The sequence below is a fragment of the Entelurus aequoreus genome, linkage group LG08 (genome assembly GCF_033978785.1).
Source record: "Entelurus aequoreus isolate RoL-2023_Sb linkage group LG08, RoL_Eaeq_v1.1, whole genome shotgun sequence".
Classification (NCBI taxonomy): Eukaryota; Metazoa; Chordata; class Actinopteri; order Syngnathiformes; family Syngnathidae; genus Entelurus; species Entelurus aequoreus.
In genome coordinates, this window is record NC_084738.1 from 37,684,732 (window position 1) to 37,711,502 (window position 26,771).

General features: G+C 40.0%; 1 protein-coding gene across 9 annotated transcripts in view; it reads left to right on the plus strand.

Moving 5' to 3' along the window:
* rbfox3a (RNA binding fox-1 homolog 3a) overlaps positions 1–26,771 on the plus strand; it is a 1,185,382-nt gene that overhangs the window by 673,485 nt on the left and 485,126 nt on the right. The gene's annotated exons all lie outside the window — the stretch shown is intronic.

Genomic DNA, 26,771 nt, shown 5'->3' on the forward strand with positions numbered 1-26,771 from the left:
GGCTAAGAGATATTAATGCGTGATAATATTATTTATAATTATTATAATATTATTGTCATTTCCATTAAGAAAGTGTTGACTATTATTGTTATTTTTTTCCCTGGTCTTTAGTATTCCCTTTTTTAGTTTGTCGCGTACCACGTTTGCTGCCGGCGTTGCCATCTTTTTATTTTTTTGTTGTGTTGTGTTGTGGTGTGCCGTGTCACGCCAAATTTCTTCCCCCTACAAACCCCCCCACCCCCCCTCCATTTACTTCCGTGGTCATGTTTCCTCTTACAGTCAAAGCACTTCGGCTTTGACTGCCCGTCGCAGGAAGGATACTTCGTCTTTGACAGCTGCTGGAATCTGAAGAAATCGATTATTGTTTTTTTTTGTACATGCGCAAAACAGGACAGTCGCGTGCCGGTTAAGGACCCCCGGCAACTTTGTGACTTTATTGGACGCAGCCCCGGAAGTAAATGGGGGGGGGGGGGGGGGGGGGGGTTGGGGGGGGATTTTTGTAGGGGGGAATAAATTAGGCGTGACAGCTGCAGCAGTGCCTGATGAATAATTGCCTGTTTCAAAGAGTGCTGCTCGTTTTTCGTATGTGGGTAACAACATTTAACTATGACATATATTTCCGAATTGGTTCAACCGCCACCCGCCCGAATCTATTTAAAATCTATTTTTTTCGTCATGCATCTGCCCGACTCGCGGATTATCCCCGGACTCCGCGGTTGTGTCCGCAAACCGCGCATCTCTAGTGTCCGTACATGACATGACAATCAACAATGTCCCCACAAAGAAGGATATCGTCCGCACAACTGAAATAGTCTTTATTGCAAATTTAAAAAAATAGCACTAAAAGGAAGACGTGAAGCTGCTCCAGAAAAACACCAACAAAACAGGAAAAGCCACCAAAATAACAGCGCAAGACAGGAACTAAAGCACTACACACAGGAAAACAACAAACTAAAAAAAAAGACAACCTGGTGGAGTTTAATTTTTTAACATTTCTGCTGGTGGTGTGCCTCCGTATTTTTTCAATGAAAAAAAATGTGCCTTGGTTCAAAAAAGGTTGAAAAACACTGACATTGATGACCAACTTTTTCGAACCACACATGCCTCCTTCTCTTTCTTCTATTTGCCTTTTCTCTTTTCCTCCACCTTGGAGGCCTCCCCTTCTCAGTCATCCCCAGCGGTCACTAGGCAGTAGGTCAAGCAGGGAATTGGTTGTTGTTGCTTGTAATCTGCAGCTTTCACATTTTTCACTTTGTTCCCACGCCCCAACTGCTTGTAAGTGTCCACTATGCATGTAAGTGTCGATGCGTATTTAACAGGGACGCACGCCGTGGCAAGCCATCGCTACCGTTGAAGACGTACCTCGTTTTAGGGGCACGGTTCTGTTCATCGTGGGTGCAGTAAGGGACACAATGCGAAACATACAACATGTTAGCATTTGTGTTAACAGCTTTACTGACTTTTAAATTGAAACAAGAAAAAATGTCCATCTCTTTAGTGCTATTTCTTGCCATGACTCCCACGAGCCAAAGGCTGCATGGCCTGCAATGTATTTGTTTACTGAGTAGACGTGTGTGGGAAATTGCTTTACCAGTAGTCCCTGAAAGATTGTTTAAAACCAAACACACCAATTAAATTCAAACAACTTTGTCATTTACCGGATTGCGAATACATGTACTGTAGTAGAAGGACAGCAGTGTTTATCACAGATGGATAATCAATTAGTAGCAGGGATGGCATCACTGTATAATTTACATAATTGGCTATGAAGCAATGATTTGTTTTTTTCAGGCTAAAAAAAATAACATATATTAACAGCCACATCTGTGGGTATTAGATGAGTATTAACAACCCTTGTTCTTGTTACAATATTTTGTTTTGTTGTATTTTTAAATTGTTACTGCTTATTGTATGGCTACAACACAGGCTGCACTTTGTACACCTTAGGTTTGTTTACATGGTAACACTTTAGTATGGGGAACATATTCACCATGAATTAGTTGTTTATTGAAGTAACAAAGACTTAATTTAGAGTTATTTGGGTTAGGGTTAGGGTTACTAATAAGCAATAATTCTGAGGTTATTGAGGGAAGACTCTTACTGGTTGTATTATAAGGTCCATGCAAAATAAGGCATTAATAAGTACTTAATAATGACTAATTAAGAGTCAATATGTTACTAATTTGCATGTTAATAAGCAACTAATTAATGGTGAATATTTGTTCCCCATACTAAAGTGTTACCGTTTACATATATTATTCTGCCCTTCCTGAATTTTGGATTTTTTAATTTTAGTAAGATATACAGACTAATAAATAAGAGATGGAAAAAAACTTCCAATTTGAGGTTGTTTACTGGTAATCTGCACAATAAAGTTAACTATGTTATGGTTCAGTGGAGAAGGAAACGGCACAGAAGCAGGGACGTCTTTTAGACTTAGACTTAGACTTAGACTTCCTTTTTATTGTCATTTAAATTTGAACTTTACAGTACAGATAAGAACGAAATTTCGTTACATTAGCTCATGGTAGTGCAAGATTAAAAAAGCAATAAGGTGCATATATAAATAAATAAATAGGTTACTGTACAGATAAATATATTGCACTTTTTCGTATGCATCCACGTTTATGGATGTATGTTATATTGTCTTTTTTATTCCAGCGAGTTAATCCATTTTGGGGGGAGTTGAGGGTTTAATTATGATGCGTTCAAGAGTCTTACGGCCTGAGGGAAGAAGCTGTTACAGAACCTGGAGGTTCTGCTTCGGAGGCTGCGGAACCTCTTTCTAGAGTCCAGCAGTGAAAACAGTCCTTGGTGGGGGTGGGAGGAGTCTTTGCAGATTTTCTGAGCCCTGGTCAGGCAGCGGCTTTTTGCGATCTCCTGGATAGGAGGAAGAGGAGTCCTGTTGATCTTTTCCGCCGTCCTCACCACTCTCTGCAGAGATTTCCAGTCTGAGGCACTGCAGGCTCCAGTCCAGACAGAGATGCTGTTGGTCAGCAGACTCTCTATAGTGCCTCTGTAAAATGTGCTGAGAATGGGGGGAGGGAGCTGTGCTCTTTTCATCCGACGCAAAAAGTGCATGCGCTGCTGAGCTCTTTTTCAAGAGGGACCAGGTTATATTTTCAGTTATCTGCACCCCCAGGAACTTGGTGCTGCTTACCATCTCCACCGCTGTGCCGTTGATGAAGAGTGGAGCGTGACTGGACTGGTGCTTCCTGAAGTCAACAATGATCTCCATGGTCTTGTCGACATTCAGGACCAGGTTGTTGGTTCTGCACCAGTCAACCAGATGTTTCACATCTTCCCTGTAGTCCATGTCGTTGTTGTCACGGATGAGGCCCACTACTGTTGTGTCGTCCGCATACTTCACAATGTGGTTAGTAATGGACCTGGCGCAGCAGTCATGGGTCATCAACGTGAACAGCAGCGGACTCAGGACGCAGCCCTGGCGGTAGCCGGTGCTCAGGGAGATGGCACTGGAGGTGTTGTTGCCCACTCTCACAGACTGGGGTCTGTCTGTGAGGAAGTCAAGCAGCCAGTTGCATAGGGGGGTACTGAATCCAAGGGGGGCCAGTTTGTTCACCAAGTGCTGCGGGATGATGGTGTTGAATGCTGAGCTGAAGTCCAGAAACAACATCCGCATGTGTGTGTCCTTTCCTTCCAGATGTTCTAAGCTCAGGTGGAGTGCAGAGGAGATGGCGTCCTCTGTGGGGCGGTTAGGGCGATAAGCAAACTGGTATGGGTCGAATGTGGGGGGAAGTCTGGAGACAATATATTCCTTTACCAGCCTCTCGAAGCACGTCATTATGATGGGGGTGAGTGCAACGGGGACGATAATCATTGAGGGAGGAGATTGTGGGTTTTTTAGGCACTGGAATGATTGTGGCCGTCTTAAAACATGATGGTACCACAGCCTGGGTCCGCAAGATGTTGAAGATGTCTGTGAGAACCCCAGCCAGCTGGTCTGCACATCCCTTAAGAACCTTTCCCGGAATGTCATCAGGGGGTTCACTCTCCTCAGGGTTTTCCGGACATCCGCTATGTCCAGGTTGAGCGGCTGCTCATCAGGGCGAGGGATGGATTTTATTGCCGGAGTGGTGTTAAGTGCCTCAAACCTCGCAAAGTAGTTGTTAAGGTAATTTAGGAAGCTGATACTGTTGTCACAGGGACGGGGGGTAGCTTATGACCTTATTGCCCTGCCTCATTCGTCTAGTGTTTGTGGGGTTGTCGAAGAAGTCCTGCACTTTCTGACTGTGAGCAGCTTAATGGCAGGGTTCGGGTTAGCTCTGGCTGTTTTTAATGCTACCATGTTGCCAGACTTAAAAGCCTTGTTTCGCGCCTTCAGCATTGCACGTACCTCACTGTTCATCCAGGGTTACTCGTTGGCCCGTGTGGGGATGTTCTTGATCACACTGACATCCTCCATGCACTTCTGAATGTATGCGGACACAGATTCTGCATACTCCTCCACACATGTGTGATGGTTTTCGGTGGAGGCTGCCTTGAACATGTCCCAGTCTGTGGTTTCGAAGCAGTCTTGTAATGCTGGCATTGCTCCCTCTAGCCAGGTCCTCACCTGCTTCACTGTAGCTTGCTTCCTGATCAGCAGGGGCTTGTATGTAGGAATTAACATCACAGATAGATGGTCTGAGGAGCCGAGGTGAGGGCGTGGTGCAGCTTTTTATGCATGTTTAATATTGCTGACCACCATGTCCAGCTTGCTTCCACCCCTGGTTGCAAAATTCACATATTGATGGAAATGAGGGAACACAGTTTTCATTTTAGTTTGATTAAAATCCCCTGCCACGATTAGCTCTAGGCGTATTTATTAATATAATAAAATGATGTGTGTAATAAATCAAGATACGTATGGTGTGACAATGTGTTGTGTTTAACCAGCTCAGTGGCCTTGTGGTTAGAGTGTCCGCCCTGAGACTGGGGGGTTGTGAGTTCAAACCCCGGCCGAATCATACCAAAGACTACACAAAATGGGACCCATTACCTCCCTGCTTGGCACTCAGCATCAAGGGTTGGAATTGGGGGTTAAATCACCAAATGATTCCCGAGTGCCGCGCACGCTGCTGCTCACTGCTCCCCTCACTGCTCCCCTCACCTCCCAGGGGGTGAACAAGAGGATGGGTCAAATGCAGAGGACACATTTCACCACACCTAGTGTGTGTGTGACAATCATTGGAACTTTAACTTTAACTATAACTGAGTGTTACCAGGATTTGGTGAAGGTGTGTGTTGAGCGAGATGCGGAAGTCTAGGGAGGGCAAGGCAATCTCAGAGGTCCGTGGGCAGGGGAGAGGTCAAGGTCAGGAGCGAGGCGTCAAGGTCCGTGTCCAGGTGAGAGGTCGAGATTCAGAAAGGCAGCCAGGGAACCTGAGGGAATTCGGGGAGACGAGACACACAGCTCGAAACCAGGAAACGGAGGAACGCTGCGGGATGACGACACAGGACACAAGACGATGAGCACAGAGGAGGAGAAACACAGAGAGAGTGAATGCACATAGGGAAAGAGCTAGAGACGTGTAGGGTTACTGTACCATACAGGGGACTACGTTCTGGCCCTGGAACGCAGGTTGCGCTGGCTTAAGAAGCGTGGAGCCTCATCAGCGTCAGGTGTGCTGCAGCAGGAAAAGAACACCTGTGGGCGTGTCCCTAGTACTGTGCAGCGGGATGCGCTCGTGCCGTAACAGCAGGAGCGTGCACAGCGGTGCGCTCAATTGAGCGCGTCCAGGAATGCGCGGCAGCCTGCCCTCGCGTCGTAACAAACTGAGCTCATAACAGAAAGTACACTAGTATACATATGAAGTGCTCATACATGTCAGAATCATGTTAAATTGACAATAGAGTTTGTAATAAACTGGAAAAAAAAGCAAAACAATTACACAGGTTAAAGGTTAGCTCTATGCCGTTAGCTTAATTGCTAACATACAATGACAATTACATTTACAGGGTAATGTAAATTAGCATTGCAATTGTTTTAAACTTGTAAAAACATTTAATAATTAAGATTTGGTGCATCGCTGTAACTTGCTCTGCTTTCACTTCCATTGTGTCAGTCACGTCTTTTTGTGGCTTAAAGTTGTGTTACGGCTTCATATTATTGTGTTGTGTCATTTGTGTTTGTTGTGGCTTTTACAATCATTCTGTAGTCAAAATGTTTGTGTTGTATTTTATGATATTGTAATGCCAGTCGGAGATACACTCTCTGACGTTTTATTACCAAGCGGTAACAAACTCAGGCAGTCTGAACATATACAAGAGCTGCACAACACAGATATTACACTATTGTTTTGTGGTTGTTTTGTTTGTTATGACCATATTCGATCACTGTAGGTATCCTCCATTTTTTGTTGTGATTAAATAGACTTAAAGTTGAATGTCTGTATTATTAAAAGTGCTAAACTTCATAAAAAATCTGCTGTAATTAAATCTGATGTTTTCCTTTTTCTAGTATCGATAAAATCAATCGATATCTATCTTCCCGAGGGTACTTGTCGAGCACATATCAACGTACTTGAAATTTACTGTAGAAGTATAAATTGCCATACACCCCTAATACATACTGTGTATGTATGTATATATATATATATATACAGGTAAAAGCCAGTAAATTAGAATATTTTGAAAAACTTGATTTATTTCAGTAATTGCATTCAAAAGGTGTAACTTGTACATTATATTTATTCATTGCACACAGACTGATGCATTCAAATGTTTATTTCATTTAATTTTGATGATTTGAAGTGGCAACAAATGAAAATCCAAAATTCCGTGTGTCACAAAATTAGAATATTACTTAAGGCTAATACAAAAAAGGGATTTTTAGAAATGTTGGCCAACTGAAAAGTATGAAAATGAAAAATATGAGCATGTACAATACTCAATACTTGGTTGGAGCTCCTTTTGCCTCAATTACTGCGTTAATGCGGCGTGGCATGGAGTCGATGAGTTTCTGGCACTGCTCAGGTGTTATGAGAGCCCAGGTTGCTCTGATAGTGGCCTTCAACTCTTCTGCGTTTTTGGGTCTGGCATTCTGCATCTTCCTTTTCACAATACCCCACAGATTTTCTATGGGGCTAAGGTCAGGGGAGTTGGCGGGCCAATTTAGAACAGAAATACCATGGTCCGTAAACCAGGCACGGGTAGATTTTGCGCTGTGTGCAGGCGCCAAGTCCTGTTGGAACTTGAAATCTCCTTCTCCATAGAGCAGGTCAGCAGCAGGAAGCATGAAGTGCTCTAAAACTTGCTGGTAGACGGCTGCGTTGACCCTGGATCTCAGGAAACAGAGTGGACTGACACCAGCAGATGACATGGCACCTCAAACCATCACTGATGGTGGAAACTTTACACTAGACTTCAGGCAACGTGGATCCTGTGCCTCTCCTGTCTTCCTCCAGACTCTGGGACCTCGATTTCCACCATCAGTGATGGTTTGGGGTGCCATGTCATCTGCTGGTTTCGGTCCACTCTGTTTCCTGAGATCCAGGGTCAACGCAGCCGTCTACCAGCAAGTTTTAGAGCACTTCATGCTTCCTGCTGCTGACCTGCTCTATGGAGATGGAGATTTCAAGTTCCAACAGGACTTGGCGCCTGCACACAGCGCAAAATCTACCCGTGCCTGGTTTACGGACCATGGTATTTCTGTTCTAAATTGGCCCGCCAACTCCCCTGACCTTAGCCCCATAGAAAATCTGTGGGGTATTGTGAAAAGGAAGATGCAGAATGCCAGACCCAAAAACGCAGAAGAGTTGAAGGCCACTATCAGAGCAACCTGGGCTCTCATAACACCTGAGCAGTGCCAGAAACTCATGGACTCCATGCCACGCCGCATTAACGCAGTAATTGAGGCAAAAGGAGCTCCAACCAAGTATTGAGTATTGTACATGCTCATATTTTTCATTTTCATACTTTTCAGTTGGCCAACATTTCTAAAAATCCCTTTTTTGTATTAGCCTTAAGTAATATTCTAATTTTGTGACACACGGAATTTTGGATTTTCATTTCTTGCCACTTCAAATCATCAAAAATTAAATGAAATAAACATTTGAATGCATCAGTCTGTGTGCAATGAATAAATATAATGTACAAGTTACACCTTTTGAATGCAATTACTGAAATAAATCAAGTTTTTCAAAATATTCTAATTTACTGGCTTTTACCTGTATATATATATATATATATATATATATATATATATATATATATATATATATATATATATATATATATATATATATATATATATATATATATATATTTTTTTTTTTTAATATATATATATATATATATATATATATATATATATATATATATATATATATATATATATATACAAATATATATATATATATTTTTTTATATATATATATATATATATATATATATATATATATATATATATATATATATATATATATATATATATATATATATATATAAATATATAAATACTATATTGCCAAAAGTATTTGGCCACCCATCCAAATGATCAGAATCAGGTGTCCTACTCAATAAATGGAAATAAATAAATGAATCACTTGGCCCTGCCACAGGTGTATAAAATCAATCACTTAGGCATGGAGGCTGTTTCTACAAACATTTGTGAAATAATGTGCCACTCTCTGAAGCTCAGTGATTTCCAGTTTGGAACTGTCATAGGATGCCACCTGTGCAACAAATCCAGTCGTGAAATTTTTGATGGATGAGTGTGGGTTCGGAGGTTGCCAGGAGAACGGTACATCTCGGACTGCATTGTGCCGAGTGTAAAATTTGGTGGAGGAGGAATTATGGTGTGGGGTTGTTTTTCAGGAGTTAGGCTTGACCCCTTAGTTCCAGTGAAAGGAACTTTGAATGCTCCAGGATACCAAAACATTTTGGACAATTCCATGCTCCCAACCTTGTGGGAACTGTTTGAAGCAGGCCCCTTCCTCTTCCAACATGACTGTGCACCAGTGCACAAAGCAAGGTCAATAAAGACATGGATGACAGAGTCTGGTGTGGATGAACTTGACTGGCCTGCATAGAGTCCTGACCTGAACCCGATAGAACACCTTTGGGATGAATTAGAACGGAGACCTGAGAGCCAGGCCTTCTTGACCAACATCAGTGTGTGACCTCACCAATGTGCTTTCGGAAGAATGGTTGAAAATTCCTATAAACTGAAGCTTTAATAGCTGCAAAAGGTGGACCGACATCATATTGAGCCCTATGGGTTAGGAATGGGATGGCACTTCATGTTCATTAGTGAGTCAAGGCAGGTGGCCAAATACTTTTGGCAATATAGTTTATATATATATATATATATATATATATATATATATATATATATATATATATATATATATATATATATATATATATATATATATATATATATATATATATATATATATATATATATATATATATACATACATATACAGTGGGGCAAAAAAGTATTTAGTCAGCCACCCATTCATTGTCAATGGGTGGCTGACTTTTTTCCCCACTGTATATATATATATATATATATATATATATATATATATATATATATATATATATATATATATATATATATACATACATATATATATATATATATATATATATATATATATATATATATACATACATATATATATATATATATATAAATATATATATATATATATATATATATATATATATATATATATATATATATATATATATATATATATATATACATACATATATATATATATATATATATATATATATATATATATATATATATATATATATATATATATATATATATATATATATATATATATATATATATGTATGTATGTATGTATATATATATATATATATATATATATGTATGTATGTATGTATGTATGTATATATATATATATATATATATATATATATATATATATATATATATATATATATATATATATATATAAAATGTTTGCCCACTGTTCTAAAGTCAGCACAGTCGCAATACTAAATCACAGTTTAGCCGTTCCCATATAGAATTAGATTAAAAACTAATATCATAACTTAATATACCCTTAGACTGGCCAGAGCCATATTGAGTGTGCTGTCAAGTTTATGTAAATAGGTGATATGCTATCACATTTTGACCAAATGATGCTGGACATCTGGCAGCTCGATTTGACAGCTAAGATATCTGTCAAGCACACAGCCGTACATGTGAGGTTCTGTTGCATCACCAAACATTAATAGTTGAATAAAGGTCTACTGTTTTTTCTGCATTCTTACTCAGGCGTAAATATTTAAAGAGTGTATGAACTTGTTCCAGAGGGTCATGAAATGTGATTTTCCCTTGTCACTCTTGTAATTATTCCTCAACATTGCATGTATGTTGCTGTTAAATGACTGTAACATATACCATATTTTTCGGACTATAAAGCACACTTAAAATCCTTTTTTTTCTTCAAAAGTCGACAGTGCACCTTATAACCCGGTGCGCCTAATGTAAGGAATACGTTTGGTTGAGCTTACCGACCTCGAAGCTATTTTATTTGGTACTTGGTTTAATGATAAGGATGACCAGTAGATGGCAGTCAAACATAAGCGATATGTGTAGGCTGCACTAGGATTGGTCTCAAGTAAACAACACCAACATGTTAAATGTTCCATTGAAAATATAGAACATTACACACGTCACTCAAAAATCTATTAAAATGTTTTAGTACGACTTTGTCGGCGCGTTAAACATACAAGTATTATTATGGTGTATGTATAAGGTAAGACATATCTGGCGTTTTGTTTCGCAATATTATGCAAAACCAACTTTGCTTACCTTCTAGTATCTGCTGATCTGTATTTTGGATCTGAATAAATGCTAAAAAATTGTGCGCGTCCGCGCCATAGTAGATAAGCTTCTTCTTCTTCTTGTTATGGGACATTCATCCTCCGCTGTTGCCATTTCTAATATAAAGTAGTGTAAAGTTCTTACTTATATCTGTTAGTAAACTCGCCATAAAAGCGCTAAAACATATGTGAGTTTACATTATTCACCTAAGAAACTTTAGTTATTAGGGTTCCGGTCTGACTGTTTTTCACGGGACACATTTCTGGTGTGGTTGTTTCCGGATGAGGATATGCTGCTCCGTTATTGATTGAAGTAAAGTCTGAATGTCATTCAAACAGTTAGCTCCATCTTTTGACACTTCTTCCACCCCCGTCCTTGCACGCTACACCGCTACAACAAGGATGACGGGGAGAAGACGCTGTCGAAGGTGAGTCACGTAAATAAGACCGCCCACAAAACGACGCATCCGGAAGCGACTGTCAGAAAGCGGCTTTAAGATGATTTGTAAAACATAATCTATGCAACATTTTGACCAAAGAACCACCATTACATGTTATGTAGACCACAAGGAAAAAAGTTATATGATCCTTTAATGCAGGGGTGTCAAACTCAAATACAGAGTGGGCCAAAATTTAAAACTGAACAAAGCCGCGGGCCAAGGTTGAACAAATTCACCTTTTAATAGGGACCCAAACAAGTTTTGCATTGAATATTGAACAAGCAAGGCTTATATAACTTTATAGTGACATGCAAAATCGAGTTTCAAATAATAATAATAATAATAATTAAAAAATATCAATGGCATATCAAATACAATTTAAATAAAAATGTAATGCCTCTTTTCTATTTGCAGCCTTCTGAGGTAAATATCAACATTAACTTTTTCCACAGACTAATACATTTGAAAATAAAATAACAATGAATTTACCAACCATTCAGGACTTTAAACTGCTCAGTTTGCAACACACTGATCTAATCTCATGTGCCCAAGCCAGATACCTGGCATCTTTTCTTGGATGCTAGTTCATTAATATCGGGGCCCAGGCTTTGAGCTGAGGCAACCTTCATTATCGAACAAAGGTGTTCATCAGTCATTATATCTCGTAGTCCACCCGGACCACAGTCTTGGGGGCGTGACTTAAAGGCACTGCGTTTAACGTCCGCTACGAGCTGTCGTCACGTCGGCTTTTCATCCATTCTAACAACGTGCCGGCCCAGTCACAACAAATGTGCGGCTTCTGCACGCACACAAACGTGAATGCAACGCATACTTGATCAACAGCGATACAGGTTACACTGAGGGTGGACGTATAAACAACTTTAACACTGTTAGAAATATACGCCACACTGTGAATCCACACCAAACAAGAATGACAAACACATTTCGGGAGAACATCCGCACCGTAACACAACATAAACACAACAGCACAAATACCCAGAACCCTTTGCAGCACTAACTCTTCCGGTACGCTAAAAAATACACACACACACCTTGTAGCGTCCCGGAAGAGTTAGTGCTGCAAAGGGTTAGTCCCTATTGTGATTATTTTGACCTGTTCAGCGGTATAATGCATACACCAGGTAGATATGATATTTATGTATTTTGGCCCCAGTATTTCTGACCATGAGATCATGTGGTCAATCATTTCTTCACATGTTGTACAGTGGTACCTCGACTTACCCTCTGCTTTCTGATATGCTTTAATCAGTGATGGGCGAGCTACTTGGAAAACGTAGAGAGCTAAGCTCCAAATTACTCTTGATTAAATGTAGCTAAGCTACAGGGGAAGCTATCTCCAGAGATTTGGTAGCAAGCTACACTACTAGCGCTCAAACTCTTTTAAAAGCACAGACAGGTGATGGTGCACCAGCTTCGTGAATGAAGGCGCAGGCTCAGTCTCACACAAAATCCCCGCTAATGTTTGAGAGCCGGTGGCCACATATTATGCAGAGCGGGCTTGGTGCGTGGGAACCACCTGTTGCGATAAATCCATATTTCAAGTAGGACTCCTGGTTTTGTCTGTTAAAAGCTTTCTTTTTGTTGGAAGTCGTAGGCTGTTCTTCTCTCTCTTCACTGTGCCTTTTCCCCTTCACAAAGAAACTTTCCAAAGACGTCTGGTTTTTACTCATTTTGATAACTCGGTTAAATTTTGGCGCTCAAGTGACCAAGATATAACCGAGAGAATCCGGTCATTTTTCAAAATAAAAGATTGTTTCGTCTCAGATAATAAATAAAACGGAAATAACTAATTATTTCTTGTGCGGCCTGGTACCAATCGATCCATGGACCGGTATCAGGGGGTTGGGCACCACAGCTGTAGAACATGTAAAACCTGTCCATTAATTTTCAATGAGAATTTAGTCACACAGAATGTGGAATTACAGAAAATGGGGGAATTCTCGGGAATGTGTCACTCGAAAGGCCATGGTGTCCTGGTAAAATGAAAACAATTGATGTTAGAAGGGTTTAATTATGTTGAGAGTTGTGGAAGTAGTTGAGCATCGAAAAATGGGGCCGTAAAAGAATAGAATAATTTTGGTGCAGAATGGCATACTGTATATATATATGAATGCTCTTCAATATTCACAAAATAAAACGTTTATCAGCCTCATGTTGTCACCTGGTATTTTTCATCTTAAATAGTTGTTTTTTTTACTATCAATCAATCAATCAATCAAAGTTTACTTATATAGCCCTAAATCACGAGTGTCTCAAAGGGCTGCACAAGCCACAACTACATCCTCGGCTCAGATCCCACATCCGGGCAAGACAAAACTCAACCCAATGGGATGACAATGAGAAACCTTGGAGGGGACCGCAGAAGTGGGGATCCCTCCACCCCTTGGCGACCGGTGCAATGAACGTCGAGTGGATCTAGCATAATATTGTGAGAGTCCAGTCCATAGTGGGGCCAGCAGGAGATCATCTTGAGTGGAGACAGACAACTGATGCACAGATGGCTAATCTACACCTGGCTAATGCGTTCAGCAAAGTAGCCCCCTACTGTTATATTCCACTTCTAATAATGCATGTGACATCCATTCAATAATGGGGTTTTAGTCGAAATAATGACTCAATTAGACCTAGTTTAAAATTCATTTGACTTCGCACAAGAGCTGGTTACGTTTTATCTGGTATATAATTACATTGGAATTAATATCAGCTTCAGTAATTGCATTTCAAGAGTTAGGAAAGTAATAGCACTGAGAGGAAGCTGGAGGGGAAATATGATATTCAAAGTGGTGCTTCACCATGTAAAAGGAATAATTTGGATTTTTTTCTTCTTTCACTAATACTGCTTACTGGGTCCCACATGCAAGATGAACGATTTCTGAAGAATTCTAATAAACCCATAAGGTGATGTGTTTTTAGCAGTTGACTATGAGGTTTAAAGAGATGTTTGAGATGGTTCAACAACAGTTGGATTAACCCCTTAACTTTACCTACAGTAATGCTGCTAGTCCAGCATGCATGTATTTGCTGTGTGCTTTTAGGGAAGGGATTGTTATGGCCCCATTCCTCAATGAATCTCTCGTGAGAGGAAGAGGGGTGGGAGGATTAATCGTTTTTGCAATGCAGTCTGCTGAACATTATGGAACGCGCCACTCTACAAAGCAACTGACGTTTTGGTCAAAGTTGGAATTGTCACAAAACACACTTTAGGATATTCAACACTCTACTGTCAACTGGTGGCTAAAGGGCAGAGTGCACCTCCCAAATTTGTCAAGTTTCATGTGTGAGGAAAACTGCAAAGAAACAGGACCAACATGAATGTAGGGCTGAGCATATAGCTGAAAATTATATCACAATATACATTTTTTATATTGATCGCTGTTGACCTGTATGATCTATTTAAGCCTGCCAATAAATACAGTCTTGCAATTTCCAACTTATCAAGGGTGCTGTTTATCAGTGGAGAGGGTGCCTGGTAACCAGGTAGGATGAACGGCTGAGGTAATAAAATAATTAAAGTAGATTTGAAGGTAGTTGCAGATTTGAGACACGAGATGGCAGTCTGCATTAAAACCAACAAAACTAAAGACAAGTTTCTGTTTTTGAGTTGAAAAATCAAGATATTGCAGTTTCTCTTTTCACTCCATGCAGAGAATCCACAGAGAGACAGAAATACAGCGCAAACAAACTTGGTAGTTGATACCATTACGTGATTGGCTGTTAGTGTGTCCTTCCCATGGGGAAGTGTTTGTTTTCCCGAGATGCAAGTAAAGTTGGAGTGGACATGGCGTGAAGGTAAAGACATCATTTATTTTAACACTAACAAAATGAACTAACAAAAAGCGCGCACAAGGCGGAAGAACAAACTTGGCTTTGAAAACAATAAACTAGCACTTGGGCAAAAGCTATGGACATGAAAACGAAAACACTTACTGAGACATAAAAATAGACAAAACTCACTTGGCATGGAACTATGGTAACATGAGTAGCAGAAGTCATCAGAGGTAAACAGAGTTAACAGAGTTAATGTCGCCAGGCTGACTTCCTGGCAACTATCGGCTTAAATAATACAGACATGATTGACAACAGGTGTGCGAGTGCAAAACGTGAAACAGGTGAAACTAATGGTTGCCATGGTGACAAGGCAAGGGAGTGAAAACAGGAACTAAAAAGTGTCCAAAAACCAAGCAGAACATAACTAAACAAAACATGATCACAGACATGACAATAAATGGATATTGTTTTATCGGCCCCGCCCTACATGAATCACCTTCCTACTGTAAGTTTGTGTTTTAACATTTCCAAAATAGTTGGAGCGTGTGGTTGCATATGTGTCGCTAAGGCAACTACTCAGTGGCTTAGTGGTTGGTAGGTTGTGAGTTCAAACCCCGGTCAAATCATACCAAAGACTATAAACAAAATGGGACCCATTACCTCCCTGCTCGGCACTCAGCATCAATGATTGGAATTGGGGGTTAAATCACCAAATAAAGATTCTCAGGCGCGGCCACCGCTGCTGCCCAATGCTCCCCTCACCTCCCAGGGGGTGATCAAGGGTGATGGGTCAAATGCAGAGAATAATTTCGCCACACCTAGTGTGTGTGTGACAATCATTGGTACTTTAACTTGAACTTGTATCAATGTGCACATGCGACGCATCTACGCAACTGGAAGAAGAATGTCACCAAAAGGCTCAACCAAACCAAGAAAAAAACAATAAATAGGCAAATGTGGAGAACAAGCAAGCGGTTCAAGACCAGCACATTTCATAATAATATATGCATGCGTCAAGCTACCCAAACACTTAACCTTCAGACGGTACATGTATCATTCCTCTACTGCTAAAAGTCACTGAACATACAGCTTCATTTACTTTATTCCAGCAGCTAAGACATTTACAGTCACCATTAAAGTCTCATTTTTACTTTGATACCGAGATCCATCCATCCATCCTTTTTCTATCGCTTGTCCCTTTTGGAGGTTGCGATGGGCTGGAGCCTATCCCAGCTGCACCCGGGCTGTCGGCGAGATACACCATGAACCATTCGCCACCTCATCGCAGGGCCAACACAGAAAGACCCCATGACATTTCATATGTGAGGTTCCTCTCCTTTAAATCCCCTTGCGCTCTTCATTTGTCGTATCTTTAATATTTAAAGAGACACCTTGAGCAAATTCTGTTCGACAGAGAGAATCAAAGATGTACAGGAATGACAGAGATGGATTTGTCTTCTCTTCTTTAATCCAGGATAATTACCTGTTTAATATCGATTTCAGGACTCAGACTCCAGGGGGTTCCCATCATCTTGCTCCTTTTAAAAATACTTAGGAATACTTTTAAGCACTAAACTGTTACATACAGCGGGGGGAGGAGACTACACCACGGCAGGTAATAGGTTTATTTAACTTGATGATCAGGTGGGATGTCTATGCTACTTTAAGTGACAGGTGCAAGATGATGTGTAGCATTAACCATGTGAATGTTACCAGAGTTAGTTGTATGTGCGTGTTGCATGAATCCTTCGTCAGGCCAAAGGGGCGAGGCAAGAAGGCAGTCCGTGGGCAAACAAGCGGTCGGGGGCTGGAGAGAAGCAACAAGGTCCGTGTCCAAGCAGGGGTCGAGACTACTTGGTATTGGATCGATACCGAATATGTAGTGTCGCCCATAAATAATGTAATGTATCCAAACCACAGAAAAGGAAGTACTTGTTACATTTTAACAGAAGTATAGATTGCACCATGTTCCAACAGAAAGTAACCAGCTATTAGCAGTAAATTAGAAAGTAGATTAATAATAGTTTTGAATCAATAATAAAACCGGAAATGACGCAACATGTTACTGCGAGAGTCAGCAGCCAATTTAGGAGCCTTTGTAAGCCGTTTTGAAATGCTTCTATTATCATTTACATACCAAGTAATAGGGGTGTCAAAAAAATCAGTTTTCGAATGTTATTTATATCGAGTCTTAATTGATTTAAAAAAATCAAAAATCAATTAAAAAAAAAATATATATATATATATGTATTTATTTAAAAAAATGTAATCTTTCCTGTCCAGTCACTCGGATAAACTTATATTGTTGATGTAGATCTCCATATCTGCTGTAAAGATTCGCTTTACAAAAGAAAAGTGTTGGCTTCTCTCTCTTGTTCCCTTATTTGTATTTGACTTTATTAAGTGTATGGGTATAATTTTAGTAAACAAAACCAGTTTTCTTTTAAGTAATATATACGTTTATAAGAGCTGGTTATTTATTTTATGGAGGCATGTAATGAATCATAGAGCTGGCACTCAATGTTATTTAAAAATGTATTGATTTCGAATCGAGAATCGTTTTGAATCGACAATCGATTCTGAATCGAATTGTGTGGTGCCCAAAGATTCACAGCCCTACCAAATAGTATATTGTGATACATATCGTTATCGCAGGAGGCTGCAGCATATGTCTGCAATACATATCCCAATATATATTTTACACCCAATTTCACATACCGTATTTTCCGCACAATAAGGCGCACCGGATTATAAGGCGCACCTTCAATGAATGGCATATTTCAAAACTGTGTTCATATATAAGGCGCACCGGATTATAAGGTGCACCTATGCATCCAATAGATGGAGCTGCGCTAAAGGGAATGTCAACAAAACAGTCAGATAGGTCAGTCAAACTTTATTAATAGATTACAAACCAGCGTCCTGACAACTCTGTTCACTCCCAAAATGAATAAACAGCTGTTTTGTTATTTTCCCCGAGGTAAAGTTAGTGACGTGGTGTTTTGTTTATCTTTTAACAACAGCAAGGTATAACATGTAGTGCAACATTTATATCACATAGTGGAGGGGAACTTTTCCCTGATTCAATAAACACGTACAAAACAGTGATACTGTTACGGTAAATCAAACGTTAGTGCAATCACAATATAGTAACACTCAAATAGTGCAGCGCAATAACAATATATCAATGACTCAACGTTGCTCAAACGTTAATGTCACACAACACAACACACAAAATAAACATGTAAAGCTCACTTTATGAAGTTATTCCTCATCCACGAATCCCTCGAATTCTTCTTCTTCAGGGTCCGAATTAAACAGTTGGGCAAGTACGGCATCCAACATGCCCGGCTCCGTCTCGTCGAAGTCGTCATTAATCGAGTCAGTGTCGCTGCTGCTCTATTCCCGTGTTCTACTGCGTGACTGATCGTCTTAAGTTTAAACTCTGCGTATTAAGCGTGTCTCTTAATAGGAGCCATTTTAGGGTCTTCACATAAACAAACAAATGGAAATCAAAACGGCACGCCTGGCGCAGTCATATATCCCAGCATGCACCGCGCGCTTCTTCTTCTTCTACGGGGGCGGCTGCTTACTGTAGAAGAAGAACTTCTTCTTCAACGGGGAAAAATGAAGTTGGCGGCTGCTTACCGTAGTTGCGAGACCTAAACTTTATGAAAATGAAGTTTAGGTTTGTTGTGGCTCAATATTGGTCCATATATAAGGCGCACCGGATTATAAGGCGCACCGTCAGCTATTGATAAAATTGGAGGTTTTTAAGTGCGCCTTATAGTGCGGAAAATACGGTACCTATTGAGGAATAAAAAAATATATAATAAACGCTTTGATGAGGTGAAATGACCCGTACTGTGTTTGCGGTGGGTTAGGGTGAGCAAATTAAACGGTACGTTTCTCCTGCTCGTGCTGTAAACGGCCATTTGTAAACTTCCCTAAGCTCACTGTAAATAACTTGGGGGACTTCTTCACTCTTTCAAGGAAGGCATTTCACGTGCTATTTGTTCCAAATGTTCTGCAAATATCCCGCGGGTAGGGGGAAAAAAAACATTGAGCTTTAACACATCAAACCTTACCTGAAACACCACCATGGTGTCTTGAATGCCTGCAAAGTCACCTGTGCTGCTAAAGCTGGCCCAAACATAGCTGCCAAGAAAGGCCCGGGGAATTTTCTTTCTGCCGTGGCGTTTAAAAAAATGCAAAACGTTTGTAAGAGTCAATCTGAGGACTAAAACGACATGTGTACTTTACCATCATTGAAGATACTGACATTTTTTTAAGACAAATGTACAAGTATATTTGTCAAAACCACGTTTTTCTTGCATATGGCTGTGCACAAACTAACTACATAAATAAGTTATCAGTATGAGTCTTGAGAAGCAGGGAAAAAAAAAAAATTGTACATCTTGGTTCCCTAATAATTATGGCACTCAGTTTCAGAATAACTGCACGGAGCATCAAGTGCTGGTCCAGCGTGTGCTTGGCTAGTCCACATCTACATGAATGGTCAATTACTTTTGTCGACATAAAATCTGAGACACACATCATTCATTTATATGGAAAAGTGTTCCGTTTATGTTGAAATGTGTTGTAGTATTGTTACTTTTATTATTCAATATGTACTAAGAACTGTTAAACGGCAACAGCAACTAAACTGTCAGCTGACTTGCTGACCTGCTCAGTGGCCTTGTGGTTAGAGCAGTGGTTCTTAACCTGGGTTCGATCGAACCCTAGGGGTTCGGTGAGTCGGGCTCAGGGGTTCGGCGGCGGTCAAGACACACCGACTCATCGTGTAAATAAAAACTTCTCCCTATTGGCGTATTACGGATACGGCAACAGCAGAAGTCAGACTGATTTGCAGGTGTGTAATTTGTTGTGAGTTTATGCACTGTGTTGGTTTTGTTCTTTGAACAAGGTGATGTTCATGCACGGTTCATTTTGTGCACCAGTAAAAAAACATGGTAACACTTTAGTATGGAGAACATATTCACCATTAATTAGTTGCTTATTAACATGCAAATTAGTAACATATTGGCTCTTAACTAGTCATTATTAAGTACTTATTACTGCCTTATTCTGCATGGCCTTATTATAACCCTGATCCTGGCCCTAACCCTCTAACCCTAACCCTAACCCTAACCAAATAACTCTAAATTAAGTCTTTGTTACTTAGAATATGTTCCCCATACTAAAGTGTTACCAAAAACATATAAGTTTGTCTTGAATTTGAAAAAAAAACATCATTTTATTTTTCACTAAAGAAGGGTTCGGTGAATGCACATATGAAACTGGTGGGGTTTGGTACCTCCAACAAGGTTAAGAACCACTGGGTTAGAGTGTCCGCCCTGACATCGGTAGGTCGTGAGTTCAAACCCCGGCCGAGTCATACCAAAGACTATAAAAATAGGACCCGTTACCTCCCTGCTTGGCACTCAGCATCAAGGGTTGGAATTGGGGTTTAAATCACCAAAATGATTCCCCAGCGTGGCCACCCTGCTCACTGCTCCCCTCACCTCCCAGGGCGTGAACAATGGGATGGGTCAAATGCAGAGGTTAATTTCACCACACCTAGTGTGTGTGTGACAATCATTGGTACTTTAACTTTTAACTTGAGCTCCACAGCTTTACACTGTGCACACAATGACTTCCTATTCAAAGTAAGTTTCAAAATAAAAGCATGGCAGTGTTCACCTGGACTCGAAGACAGCCCTTTTTAAAGATTACTAACCACTGGAAGAAAGACGTGCGTATGTGCGAAAGCTGTTAGTCTCTTTGTAGTCAAGGGATACAACGAAATGAATGCAGCAGCTCTATTCATGGTCTGTATGGGCCACAGCAGTACTTGGTTGTAATACACCTTTCCACCACTTGTGGCAATAATGACAATATCAAACAAACAGAAGAAGTCTGGAGCGAAAGAAAGTCATAGAGAAGTTTCTTAAAGCTGTATTTTCATTTGCGCTTTAATTTTTTGCTGTATATTTGATCAGTATTTATTTTTGGAATCAGCCTGATCTAAGCCTTGATAATATTGTTTGTGATTAACACATGCTTTCATATCATTTGACAAGGTTGTTAACTATTAGTAGATTGGATATAATTATCGAATATGATTAGAATCAAGAGTAAAATTATCAACTCAGTGGTAACCTCTGTACTAGAAAAGTTGGGGCCTGAGGTCAGTAAGGTTAAGGACCCCTGAATTGAGAGTATAAAACTTGAGAAAATCAGGAAAAATCCAGGAAAACAATGTCAACAAACTATTCAGACATACAACGTACTTTATTATCAAACATTCTCCCAATGTCTCTGGCAAAGGCAAAACCCAAAATGAGCAAACAGTGGCTGTTTTTGGCTCGAGTTGAAGTCATGTTGATAACTGTCCATCAATCCATCCATTTTTTTTACTTCTTGTCATTCTCGGGGTGTTAGAGCCTAAGCCAGCTGCATTCGGGCATAAGGCAGGGTACACCCTGGACAAGTTTCCAATTCATCACAGGGCCAACACAGATAGACATACAACATACACAAACTATGGACCCTTTAGTATTGCCAATCAGCCTCACTATTTTCAATGTGAGTCAGCCAGTTCAAGAACCGTCGACCTAAACGGGTTACGTTGTATTATACTACATCTATTTTTGCCAACGTTGCAGTTGCAGGACAAGAGATCAAACAGCTGGTATATTTTCTCATTCTCATTATCATCAGCCTGTGTCTTGTCCCGGGCTCAAATAAGACCCCTGGAGGTTACACCAATGTGTGTTTTCCCATTCAGCAGGTGGTTACTCATTTACTGCGCATGACAAGATGCTATGCCTCATCCTAATGAGAGTGTGTGAAGACACTGTGGTCAAGTTTTCTTTATGTCCTTATACCAACATCTTTTTTTACTAGATGGAATAAATTACCAGGAAAATAACTGCTAAAGAAGCTAGTAAACAAGATTAGGATCTGCACCAAAGGCTAACAACCACTGCCCCTGCCCTTTTTTATTCAATCCCTGTTGACATCATCCAAAGAACTGCAGACAGAGCTAAACGCTGATCCTTGGCACCAGCTGAATACATGTAGATTTGGCTTTGTTCTTGTAAGAAGTTTACCAACGGATTTAACTGTGTTCATTCAGTTTGAAGAAAAGTAATTCCCTATGTTATCAAAAAATGCATCAGGGGTCACATGGTTTGAACTGTTAGATGGATGCGAAGGAGTAAGGCAGCACTGATGCACCTTGTCAACTAAAACCTACACTTACATCCTCCTGGACATTTTTTATGGTCTATTTATTTTGTTGGAGTTAATCATTTTTGGAAAACATAGCCTGGTTATGCATGTCCACTTCACGGGATTTTGGCACCTTAGGAGGATATAAAGCCAGCTATATACAGTATTATGAATTTAAGTAAACAGTAGCTGCTTGTGATATCTGCAGTTAACTGCAGTTCACTACAATTCAGCGATGTGTTTGTGGCGTGTGGATGCACGTACAGAATGTGATAGTGACGAAATTATGAAGTGTTCATGCGCAAAAAGATATACCTCCATTCTCCTTGTTTTACTGAAAACAAGAAAAATGGAGATATCTCTTTATTATAAAAATCTAATTTTGAGAATTTTTTTGAGATTTTGCTGCAAAAACAGATAACTCCAAAAAATGTTTCTTTGCAATAACAGACTAATCCTACACTATGTTGTGAACCTAAAATTTGTGAAAACAGATCAATATTTTTAGGGGAAGGCTTTTTCCATAACTAATTAATTATTTTCATCCAAACAAACACCTTTTCAGGTGATCCCTTTACAGTGGGGTGCAGGGTTTACATTGACTGCTGCATCATGACATCATTACCATTGACTGCTGCATCACAGGACAACAACAGCAGAGTAAACACACGATTCAGTTCGTCATTCGAGAAAGCAATGGCTACATCAGTGGTCACCAACCTTTTCAAGCCCTGGATCCCTGGTCTCAGCCAAAAACCCAAGCAAGATCTACCTGTGCATCAACTACACTACCGTTCAAAAGTTTGGGGTCACATTGAAATGTCCTTATTTTTGAAGGAAAAGCACTGTACTTTTCAATGAAGATAACTTTAAACTAGTCTTAACTTTAAAGGAATACACTCTATACATTGCTAATGTGGTAAATGACTATTCTAGCTGCAAATGTCTTGTTTTTGGTGCAATATCTACATAGGTGTATAGAGGCCCATTTCCAGCAACTATCACTCGAGTGTTCTAATGGTACAATGTGTTTGCTCATTGGCTCAGAAGGCTAATTGATGATTAGAAAACCCTTGTGCAATCATGTTCACACATCTGAAAACAGTTTAGCTCGTTACAGAAGCTACAAAACTGACCTTCCTTTGAGCATATTGAGTTTCTGGAGCATCACATTTGTGGGGTCAATTAAACGCTCAAAATGGCCAGAAAAAGAGAACTTTCATCTGAAACTCGACAGTCTATTCTTGTTCTTAGAAATTAAGGCTATTCGACAAAATTGTTTGGGTGACCCCAAACTTTTGAACGGTAGTGTATTTTTATATGTATATACAGTATATATTAGGGCTGTCAAAGTTTTTTTTAAAGCGTGTTTATTGTTTTTTACCCTTGGCCCGTTCCGTAGTTTGGGGACATGTGTAAGTTACTGTTGAGCCACAGGCTCGAAAATAGCTAGCAGAACTGCACAAAGAAAGGGGGACCTTATGGAAATCTCAGCCATGGCAAGTCATTCTCCGGACAAGTCAAGAAATGTTACCTTCAATTGCCGTGAGACATTATCATTGGAGCAAACGCAGAGCGCGCATTGCTGATTTGAGTGAGGAGAAGCTTCACGTCCGTGTTTGGATTACAGTTAAGTGCATTTAAAACATACAATGTAGATTGTTACTCGAACTGCTTTAGTAAGATGGAATACAAGTTCAGCAGAAACAAAGACAGTAGAGAGGAAATCTAAAGTCACACTTATTTTTAGATTTTCGTCAAAATTTGTCAAGTCTTTTCTCATACCAATCACACACTTTCGCTTGGCTGCTTCACAATAATAGCGCTGTGCTTCACATCCAGTCTATAATAATTTAAGGGGTGATTTCAATCCTAAAATTCAAAATGTACGCACACCGCGTATAAGCTTTTGTGTTTCATTAAGTGGGGTTAAACTATGGAACAGTTTGAATGCCGAATTAAAAGAATGCTCAACCTTAATTTTATTTAAGAAACAAAAAACAAAGACATGATTTTCAATATTTACAAGAACCAGGGTTTCTAACAAACACAAAGTGTTTACATTGTTTACATTGGTAGTTATTTACTTGTTATTGGTTGGTGTCATCATTAATTAGTACTTGTATTCATGTGACTGTATACAGTATGTGTATATTGTACGTATGTACTGTATTTTTGTGCCAAAGAAAAGTGATTAAAATGGTTAAAAGATTATTGACCAGTAAATGTATCATTTTATATAATAACAATTATGATGTTTCCTTTTGTATATAAATCAACACCAAATCCGTATTTTGTAGCAATATTCACAGACTTTAGTATATGGCTTGTTAGCTTCCTGTTGCAGTCGAGCGATGATGATGATGACGTGGGCTTATTGACCGACACACGAGCCTCGGCCCGACGGCGGCACTTTCCGCCTTTACGGAACCTTACAGTTTTGTGAAAGACGTGGCAGAACTTCCAGCAGAGCACTGCATTGCTGAAGAGACGAAGCCGGTAGATTGCTGCCCAGAAATTGTGGACGCCTTTTTTTTTATGCATCCCCAAAATCTAATCCACGCATGTAGGAGGATGCTAGAAAATGTCTGATGCGTTGCAGCAGTCAGCCTTAATACATTGTTGCAGCTCGATGATTTTTGTGCACATCATGCAACACGCGTTTGCGAGACGAGTGGGTGAAGTGTCATGCTCGGGGGTGTGGCCGCGGTGTCGAGAGTGGCTGGATGTGAGGCTGAAGAGAGAGAGGGGTTAAATGTGTGCCTGTTGGTCACTCTCCGAGTGGGGTGTCACTGATGTCATATTAATACTAGGGGCTGTCAAAATATTAAAATATTTACTCGCGATTAATCACATTTTGTTCATAGTTAACTAAAAATTAATTGCGATTAATCGCAGGTATAAATACATTTTCACTATTAAAAAGTGTACCCTAGACAAATCATTTTCCAGTTTTAACACCATGAACGGACAATTAATTTGTTTTAATGGAAATTGTTTTAAACATTATGCTTTTTTAAAAAAGCTTAACACAAAAAGGACAAATTTAAATTGTCTTGCCAGATTTTGTATGTTGTAGAAATACAGAATTTGTATTCCTGCTTTAGGAACACTTGCATTCAGAGGAGGAGCTACACTTCCATGTTTGGATAACAGTTTCACGCATAAATAACACAAAATGTTGATTGTTATGATCATGCTTTGATTGTCAAGGATGTTTGGTAATATCCATTCGTCCATTTTCTACCGCTTGTCCCTTTTTGGATCGTGGGGGGTTTGGAGCCTATCCCAGCTGTAATCTGTGGTATTTATACCTGAAAATTAGAATATTTTGAAAAACTTGATTTATTTCAGTAATTGCATTCAAAAGGTGTAACTTGTACATTATATTTATTCATTGCACACAGACTGATGCATTCAAATGTTTATTTCATTTAATTTTGATGATTTGAAGTGGCAACAAATGAAAATCCAAAATTCCGTGTGTCACAAAATTAGAATATTACTTAAGGCTAATACAAAAAAGGGATTTGTAGAAATGTTGGCCAACTGAAAAGTATGAAAATGAAAAATATGAGCATGTACAATACTCAATACTTGGTTGGAGCTCCTTTTGCCTCAATTACTGTGTTAATGCGGCGTGGCATGGAGTCGATGAGTTTCTGGCACTGCTCAGGTGTTATGAGAGCCCAGGTTGCTCTGATAGTGGCTTTCAACTCTTCTGCGTTTTTGGGTCTGGCATTCTGCATCTTCCTTTTCACAATACCCCACAGATTTTCTATGGGGCTAAGGTCAGGGGAGTTGGCGGGCCAATTTAGAACAGAAATACCATGGTCCGTAAACCAGGCACGGGTAGATTTTGCGCTGTGTGCAGGCGCCAAGTCCTGTTAGAACTTGAAATCTCCATCTCCATAGAGCAGGTCAGCAGCAGGAAGCATGAAGTGCTCTAAAACTTGCTGGTAGACGGCTGCGTTGACCCTGGATCTCAGGAAACAGAGTGGACCGACACCAGCAGATGACATGGCACCCCAAACCATCACTGATGGTGGAAACTTTACACTAGACTTCAGGCAACGTGGATCCTGTGCCTCTCCTGTCTTCCTCCAGACTCTGGGACCTCGATTTCCAAAGGAAATGCAAAATTTGCTTTCGTCAGAAAACATGACTTTGGACCACTCAGCAGCAGTCCAGCTCTTTTTTTCCTTAGCCCAGGTGAGACGCTTTTCGCGCTGTTTCTTGGTCAACAGTGGCTTGACACGAGGTATGCGGCAGTTGAAACCCATGTCTTTCAAGCGTCTCTTGGTGGTGGATCTTGAAGCACTGACTCCAGCAGCTGTCCACTCCTTCTGAATCTCCCCCACATTTTTGAATGGGTTTTTTTTCACAATCTTGACCAGGGCGCGGTGATCCCTATCGCTTTTTCTGACCACAGTTTTTCCTTCCCTTTGCCTCTCCATTAATGTGTTTGGACACAGAGCTCTGAGA